Here is a 9,662-nt window from a genome sequence, read left to right on the forward strand (position 1 = left end):
ACTGGGGCTGTCTTTTACCCATCGCACATCACAGGATGAGCCCAATTGAAGGTTTATATTATAAGTACGTTTGGAATAGAATCAATCACTTCGAATTACAAGGTTGTGGGATTTTTAATACACTGTCTGTTTCACGTTACTTAGTAAGCGAAATGTGTTGAAATCTTATACCGCATATTGAAAATTCTGCTCCTACTTCTCAAACTTGTATCTGCTTCATGAACACAACGCAGCTACAAACCATCAGCACCTGCAAGATAAGGCCTGTGTCCCTGACACCCTTGGGCTGGCGTGGAGGGGACTGGCCAGCAGGTCTTGGCAGACTTGGGTGCTGCTGACCGTGCTCGCGGTGTCTTCCTGCCATGGGAAGCATTAAGAAACTTCTGATTTTTTCCCTACTTTCCCCTCACACTCTCACAACTGTGGTAGCAATTTCACATGGGAAAAGAAACTCCTTGGCAGCTCCACCTGCAGTGTGACCAAGATAGAGACACCGCTGATGTGTCTCCGCGTGTTCACTGGGGTCCAGGTGGAGAATCTGCTGATCCCAGACACACTCCGGGGAGCTGGTACCACAGAACTGAACATGCCGGACGTGGAGAAACCAGTGCTCTATCGGCAGTGGGAGCTGCCCACTGGGAAAACTCCACCTGCACCCCCTCATCACCCGTAGGAATTGTCTCTTTGGAAGCAACGTCCTCTCTCAGTGGCACAGCAGGAAGAGAGATCCTGCCACGGAGAGGCCCCATCTCCCAGTCACAATTTCCACCATCACCCATCCCGGAGTGTCATGAAGGCAACAAGGGCCCATCCATGACCACCAGAGCAGCGGCCAGCAGCAAGCGAGCTGATCCCATCTCACGGGATAGGATGTCAGGGAGCAAAGCATCCATGGGTCACATCGCCCAGTTTTATACTTGGGAAGGGTCTGGGGGGCTTCCGTCTGCTTGGTAAACAGAACCCTGGGAGTGCTGTCCGGCTCGCTGGCTCTGTGCATTGTCAGGGTTGGTGTTTGGCTGCCAGGGGCAGCTGCGAGTGGCTGGGCCAGGGTGGTCCGGACGGGCAGGGCCGGCGGGCGTGCCTGTGACGCGCTTTGGCGCCTGTGACATCACAGGGGACCAGTCCCCACGGGGCGGTTATCAGGGGCGCCAGCAGCAGCGCTGCCTCAGTCCGGCTTGGTCCAGCGGTGAGTGCGCAGGCGGGGGGAGGCCGGGCTGGACGGGGCCGGGGCAGAAACGCGGCCCCCGGGGGTGGGTTCTCACCCTGCATGGAGGGCCCGGCCGCTCGCGGGAGCACCTTGGCCAGGGCACGGAGCCGCCGCCACCGGGGCCGGGGCAGCCCTTGCTGCCTCCCAGCTGCCTCGGCCCCGTTCCTACCTGCCCCCAGCTCCTTGCGGCCCCCAGCCCCGCTCCCCCTTCACCTGCCCCCTCCCTCTCACCCAGCCCCACTGAGCCCCTTCTCTCCCTTCTCCTGCAGGACATGGCTCTCTTGGACATTTTCGTCGGGCTTTTTCAAATTCTTACCCTCAACGTGCAGTTGGTGGGCTATGACCTGGATGAAGAGACGCACGAGCGCATGGAGCAGCGTGCGCAGATGCTGAAACGGGAGATGACTCGGCTGTGGCAGGAGATAGAGGAGAGGAGCCGCGAGCAGAGGATCCAGGAGCAGAGCAGCTTTGCCTGGGCACCCCTGCTCCTCTCTGCCTTGCAACACTGGCTGTGCTGGGCCCTTGCTGCACTCCTGGTCGTGCTCTTTGTGCTCTGCTGGTGTCTCAGGAAACGGAGCTGTGAGCCAGAGACAGAAGAGGAGAGCTCTGGTAAAAAGGTGGAGAAGGAGAAACAGGAAGGAGAGAATGAGGACGCAAATGAAGCTGAAGAAGCAAGTGATCATGCAAATGAAGCTGAAGAGAATGGTGATGCAAATGAAGACGAAGAAGGCAATGATGATGCAAACGAAGCTCAAGAAGAGCGTGATGATGCCACTGAACCTGACGAAGACAACGATGATGCAAATGAAGATGAAGGAGAGAATGATGATGAGAATGAAGATGAAGATGAGAATGATGATGAAAATGAAGATGAAGAAGAGGATGATGATGAAGACGAAGAGGAAGATGGAGATGATGAAGAGAATGATGATGAAGATGAAGCTGAAGAAGCGAATGATAATGCAAATGACCTGGGAAGGTTTTTTGAGGAGGACATGCCGTGGCCGGTTCGGCACCTGGACAGAGATTGCAAGTTTGTGACGAGCTTTATGGAAATCTTCATCCGTGTCTACCAGTATATCTTCTCAAATACCTGTTTCCCAGTGCTGGAAAAAGCCATCGAGGTGGGCAGTGCCTTTGAAGGTTGGAGTCCCCGTGAGGAAGACGTCACCTACCGCCTGATTTTGCCCCTGAAGCCTCCCCGTGGACACATCTTCCACCTGGAGCCGGGCCGCGTGTGGCCAATGAGGAACTTCCGCATCCGTGTGGAGTTGGTGTGTACCTGTGAGATGGAGCAGCCGGCAGGAGAGACACGTTGCTTCCTCCACCACCCCGAGCAAGAGCACGGGAGGAATGCAGGCTTCAGCATCCTAGACGACCTCTGCACTGCCTCCTACCTAGATGTGCAGAAAACTGCACGCTATTTCCAGATGTTCGTGAGACGTTCCTGGAGGGCTCTGCCTCTTTCAGCCATACGCCGCCTAACAGTGCTGCCCTCTGACCGCTCCTGCAAATTCTGTGTGACAAATCGCCGGGGGAAAAGGATTTTATTTGAGTTGATATTTGGGGTGCAAGAAGGCGACTCGGACATCTTTGTGAGCAGCCAGTATACAGAGGCTGCCTACACTCCCAGCACGATGTGGCCAGAGACCTATGCTGTGGCAGAGATGAAGTTCTTCAGGTATATTGCCAGAAAGGCACATCCTGACACCTGCTACCTCAGGTGCCTGCAGCTCTGTGTCCGCTGCCTGCTGGGCAGAGACTTTTCCACCTATACGCTGAAGACAGTTATGATGCACGTGCTGACCACCATGCCGCTGTCACCCTGGCACAGGAGGTATTCCTGGGAATGGCTGAATGACATCCTGCTCTACCTGCAGAGATGTCTGTACGAGAGACGCCTGAACCACTTCTTCATTGGCAATGAGAATGTGCCTGAGGAGATCATCTTGCCCCTGGAATTGCGAATGGCTGAACCCTTCAACCTCTTCCAGCACCTGACGCAGAATCCTTACGCCTCTGAGCACGCAAAGCTCGAGTTTGAGGAGCTGCGTAGTCGGGTTCGTAGGATGCTTCTCGACGGACGCTGAAAGAGGCCATCCTGCACAGAGCTGTGTCTGCGCAGGTCACAGCTGCTGGCAGACGACCGTGTCTTCCAGGAAGAAGAAAGAGGGGAGAATGCAGGGCACGGAAAGGGAAGGAAAGGAAAGGGTGCCACACCTTTCCTGCCCAGCAAAAGCGCATCCTGGGGAGTGGGACACGATGCAGCTGAAGAGGCCATCACGAGGAGTCTTGTGACAGGGACTCCATTACCACCCGGACAGCAACTGCCCTCTCTCTCTCTTCAACAGTGTCCATTCCATTCCTTCTGGGAGCTTTACCATGAGCAAAGCTGCCCATAAGTGTTGTGTTTGAATAAAGGTTGTGTTGTGAGCGCTTGCATCGCTTTTGTGGGGATCGTGGGCATAAGGTGCTGACTGCTCAGCTGCCACAGAGTCAGGGAGCGTTGTGCAGAAGAGCTGATGGGATGGGCTGTGGTCTCTCTGATTCTGTAAATCAGGCTCCTCCTTGCGTCCATGCTTCCTCATCAGGGCAATGAGAATAACTCATCAGCCTCCGGAAGGTGGTCCATCCAGTGCAGCAGAGGGAGCAGAGGACGCAGGAGCAGAGTGGCGTGGCCTTGGGAGCACTGTGCTTTTCTGCCTTGCAGCAGTGGCAGGTCTAGTCTTTGTCCTGCTCTTTGGGCTCTGCTGGTGGCTAGAGAAAAGGAGCTGTGCCTGTGTCAGTATTAATGAGGAGGAGAGATCCAGCAGCAACACAGCGCAGGAGACGGAAGAGGAGACAGGGTTGAGCAACACGAGGAAGAGGAAAGTGAAGAAGATCCCTGTGATGATAGTCATTTGAGCATGGTTCCTGAAAAGCACATTCAGTATCCAGTGCGGAACATGGCCAGCAAGTGCGAGGTGGCAGAGGAAGTAGCGGTGACTTCCTCCATGTTTTCAGATTGCTCTTCTTCAATAGTTTCTTCCTCACACTGCAGCCCGTCATTGAGGCGTGCAGCACTTTTGAAGGCTGGAATCCTCATGGGAACCATGCTGTCTACCTCCTGCTTGTGCCCCTGCATCCTGCCCTTGGCCATGCCTTCCACCTCGATCTGAGCATCGTGGAGCAGGTGCTGGCAAGAGACCCCTGCAACCATGTGGAGCTGCAGCATGCCTGGATGAGGAAACATCTGGTGGAGAATGTGCTGAGCATGTGCATATCCCTGAGGACACTCTGAGTAAAATCACCCTGCATCACCTCTCTTCCACGTTATGGTGCTCCCCTTCTCCCGCTAATGCTGGATTGACGCCAGCTCCACATCGAGCATTCAAAATTGGTTTTGTATATTTTGTGTCTATATTCTCTTTCTAGTAGTAGTATTAGTAAAAGCCTTTAAAACCTTTCAACTTGAAGTCTAAGTCTCCCTTCCTTCCTCCTTATTTTTCCTATCATCTCGCTGATGTACAGGAAGTGGGTGGCGGGAGGTGAGGGGGTAACAGGGAGCGTCCACCACAGCTTTTTGCTGACTTGCCTTAAAGCATGACACACTCCAGATGGGTTCACGTGTAGGAGGTAGGAACCACTCTGCTGCCAGGCAGTTGTACATATTACAGATGAAAGACCTAACTACTCTCAGTGGCAGTTCCCACCAACTTTGCTGCAAACCCTGCTCCTGATCCTGTTGCAAGAGGGACAAGCTCAGACAGGCAGCAGAGCTCCTGTGGGCTTTCTGGGTTGGTGTAGCTTTCTCTTAGCACTTGAGTAGACTTAAAGGAAGGGAGGGGGTTATTGGTGGATATAGAAGAAAACAATACATGGAATTGAAAGGGAGAAATAAACTTAACAGCTGAGTCAATTATACTGTTAAGTAGGCGTCTTTTCTTGTATCAGCACTGGGGAACACTGGGGATCATCCTCCGTAAGTGCTCCAAAGACTGGACGCTCTTGCGTTGCTTATAATCCTATAATAATTACGTATGCATTACAATTTTTGGAAATTTTGACACAGTCCCTAAGTGCCGTGTCTACACATCTTTTGGGTACCTCCAGCCACTGTGCCTCCAGCACTTCCCTGGGTATCTTCTTTGAATGCTCATTAACCCTTTCAATGTAGAACTTTTTCCTGAGAGCCCATCCAAACTTCCTCTGGAGAAACTTGAGGCCATTCCTCTCTTCCTATCACTTGTTACCTGGCAAAAAAGACCAACCCCCACCTCGCCACAACCTCCTTTCAGGCAGCTGGACACAGTGATAAGGTCTGCCCTCAGCCTCCTTTTCTCCAGGCTGAACCCCCCCAGGTCCTTCAGCTGCTCCCATCACACTTGTGCTCCAGACCCTTCGCCAGCCTCATTGCCCTTCTCTGATTTCACTCTAGCACCTCAAGGTCTTTCCTGTAGTGAGGGACCCAAAACTGGCCCCTGGGTTCAAGGTGGGACTTCAGCAGGGCCGAGTACAGGAGGATGATTACTTCCCTCATCCTGCTGGACACTGTATTGCTGATACACGCCAGGATGCTGTTGGCCTTCTTGGCCACCTGGGCACGCTCCCGGCCCATGTTCAGCTAGCTGTCGATGTCTTTTTCTGCTGGGCAGCTTTCCAGCCACTCTTTCCTGAGCCTATAGTGTTGTATGAGGTGGTTATGACTCAAGTCCAGGATCCAGAACTCAGCCTTGTTGAACCTCCTACAGCTGGCCTCGGCCCATAGATCCAGCCAGTCCAGATCTCTCTCTAGAGCCTTTCTACCCTCATGCACATCAACAATCCCACCCAACGTGGTGTCATCTGCAGACATACTGACCATGCACTGGGATGCAGCTCCCACTTTGCCCTTTGCCCTTCTCCAGTCTGGAGCACCCAGGAATTGGAATAAAGGTGGAGGAAGAGGAGGAGCAGGATTTGAGTGTGCCCCATGCAGGCTGCTAGTCAGACCATGAGGCTCTATGAACTACAAGCATCACTGCCATAAACAGGATGGGCAGTCAGCACCTTTCATTAAAAAAATTGTGCTTCAAGTCTGTGCAGCCTAGAATTATCTATTTTCCCCTCCAAGTTTATTGGGACTCAATATTCACTACAGAGAGACTGGAGGGGAAAAGGGTAGATATTGATCTGAACATGCCTCCCCAGCACATCTGTGACTCTTCAGGTCTTCTAGTCTCTAAGATATAGAATCATAGAATAGTTGGGGTTTGAAGGGAGCTTCAAAGGTCCTCTAGTTCAATGCCTACCCTGAGCAGGGACATCTTCACCCAGATCAGGTTGCTCAGAGTCCCATCCAGCCTGGCCTGGGATGTCTTCAGGGATGAGGTATCTACCACCTCTCTCAGCAATCTCTGACAGAATTTTTCCACCCGCATTGTAAAAAATTTCTTCCTCGTGTCTTCAAAGTGCAATCTGGCTCTGAACAGTTGCATTACCCTTAAGATTAATTTTATGAGCAACCTGGTTGAAAGACTAATTCATATGACACAATTACAGCTAAAATAAGTTCCAGGGCCAAAGTTGTCTTAATACACATCTTAAGTATTGCACAGGGGCTTCTTCTTCATCTGTTTTCCTCTTGAGACAATCTAATTGCATGCAGTGGAATTAGTTACTTTGAGAATGGGAAAGATCATACTCATGAATACCAATCCGCAGCCTTTATTATACTGAAGTTAAAGGATGGGGGTGGGGTGAGGAGGAAGAGAAAGCGGTGCTTGAAATGTAAGCCAGAACAAACCTGCAAGAGGAACCTTTTCTCTGTGCACTCCTCAGGTGTTATAAGAACAGTAGAGCACCACACGTGTGTGTGTGTGTGTGTGTGTGTGTGTGTGTGTGTGTGTGTGTGTGTGTGTGTATGTGTGTGTGTGTGTGTAATTGAACTTATTTGTGGCTCGATGCACAGACCGAAATGGGAGTGCTACACTGACTGTAATATGCAAAAGCAGAAGTAGCTTCATGACTGGCATCTTTGCCTAAGTCTTCACCATAACCTTTTTCTATTCCTATTGCATTAAAGTGTCTTTAACTGGTTATGCAGGATCTCAGCCTGCTATGTGATCCTGTTACCTTCAGGCATAATTGCAAATGAGACAAGAAATCTCAGCTGCACTGCTCCTTATAATGTTATTCATTCTTTTTCCAATGTTAATTATTCCTTGCAGTTGACAATGAAGCACAAAGACCAAAGAGTTGATTTTCAGTGTAATGAAAAACCAGTACATGCTAATATGTTCCATGTTACTTTGCTTATTAACATCGAAAAGCACTATTTTGTTTTTCTCTATAAATACTTAAAAGCCAGACACTAAATAAAAGGTGAGAACAAAAGACACATAGAAAAACATCAGATTTGTGTGCAAACCAAAGAGGATGTGCCACAAGCTGTGCTCAGAGAAAGCAGTAACTGAGTAGAAACATCATAGGTTTTCTTTCGTACCTTTGATGCTGCCTTTCGCCCCGTTGCACAGGATATTGGCCACCACACCATGCAGCACAGCAGTGGAGGTGTGCGGCTCACCTGACGGATGGGAGGGAGGATGGAGACGCCCTCGTGAACCCCATCCTAAGCCTCCCCAACAGCCATGGCAGAGGGAAGAAGGAGATCTTCCATGGAGACTCCTCCTTCTCACTGGAAGTTCTGCAGAGGGCTGCAAGTGGAGCACCCTCTTGACACTGGGGCTGTCTTTTACTCATCACACATCACAGGATGAGCCCAATTGAAGGTTTATATTAATCATTGAGCTTAAGTAAGTACGTTTGGAATAGAATCAATCACTTCGAATTACAAGGTTGTGGGATTTTTAATACACTGTCTGTTTCACGTTACTTAGTAAGCGAAATTTGCTGAAATCTTAAACCACATGTTGAAAATTCTGCCTCATTCTTGATCTAAACACCCCCAGAGCTGCTGTTCCTAAAGGTACTTATCTATGATGTCAGATACTGGGGGGTTTCACAGAGGTGAAAGAGGGTCCGCGATGCAGATGCGATTGTCCTGGAATAGAGAACTGAGGGCACTGCGTAACAGGCAGGATCCAGGAGAAGGCGGGCAAGCAAAGCTGAGCCGCCCACTGCCCTCATTAGAACCAAGGCCACCAGGAAAGGGGCACAGATGGGGCAGACCAGCATCCAGTCTGATCAGTTAGGCCATTGCATGCCATTAGCATCATGCTTCCTATTTAAGGAGAATCGGGATCATCCGGCTAGTGTCAGAGCTGGGATGGAGACCTGTTTGGAGGAGTTCTGGTTGGGAGGTTCTTTATTTCAGTCTTTTGCCATTCTGCCATTTTGCAGAGGCCTCTGGGCCTTTCTGCCTCTTTCTCTCTTCTCTCTCTGGGATCGCTTGTTCTGGACGAGGGTGCTGCTTCCTTGGATGGCCTGCTTGGTGCAGACAGAGTTCAAGAGGAATTGCACTGGTTGCCTTTTATGTTTTATTTCCATTTTATATACATTATTTTTACTAGCGGTGTATTAGTGATTCTGGCAGAATGCAAACCCTCCTCTCTCCCCCTCCCTCCTTCAGCAGGCGCCAGTGAGCCGCTGGGCACCTGCGGCCAGTGTGGGGGATGTTTGGAGGCTTCAGGGGCACCCACAGCCAGTGTGGGGGTGCAGAGAAGCTTCTAGAATGCCTACAGTCAGATCTGATCAGCCAATAGAGATGGGATTCTCATCAAGACTCCGCCCATTGTCGCGGGTCTCTCAGAGCACGAGCAAGATGCTGCCGCCGAGAGCCCCCCGGGATGGAGACTGCGCTTGCCTCGCCGCCACGGGTGTAAGTAAAAATAATCCCACACCGTGTTTAGGCAAGTGTGTATTTCTCTGGGACTCAGGGCCGGCTCCGGCATTGTTTTGGTGAAGCCACATGCATGCACTCTCTGGACCGCCTGTTGGAGTAGTTGCTGCCCCTTAATAATTTTCCTGAACTGATATCCGAACCTTTATTTAAGTCACTTTGGAGTGCTAAAACGCTGTATCTTACTGGTTTAATAAAAGTTGTTTTGGACCCTGTTGTCCCTTAAACTAACCTCAGGGTGCCACCGTGACAATGATAATTTCACAGAATCACAGAATCGACTGGGTTGGAAAAGACCTCAGAGATCATCGAGTCCAACCCTTGGTCCAACTCTAGTCCATGTATTAGATCACGGCACTAAGTGCCATGTCCAATCTCAGTTTAAAAACCTCCAGGGACGGCGAGTCCACCACCTCTCTGGGCAGGCCATTCCAATGCCTGACCACTCTCTCTGTAAAGAATTTCTGATGAATTTGCTGATGATGGTCTCAATCCCGTCATCTAAATCATCAATAAAGATGTTAAACAGGACTGGACCTAACACTGACCCCTGGGGAACACCACTAGTGACTGGCCGGCAGCTGGATGCAGCCCCATTCACCAGTACTCTCTGGGCCAGGCCCTCCAGCCAGTTCT

This window comes from Streptopelia decaocto, assembly GCF_964273445.1.
Source record: "Streptopelia decaocto genome assembly, chromosome: Z".
In the NCBI taxonomy this organism is placed as follows: domain Eukaryota; kingdom Metazoa; phylum Chordata; class Aves; order Columbiformes; family Columbidae; genus Streptopelia; species Streptopelia decaocto.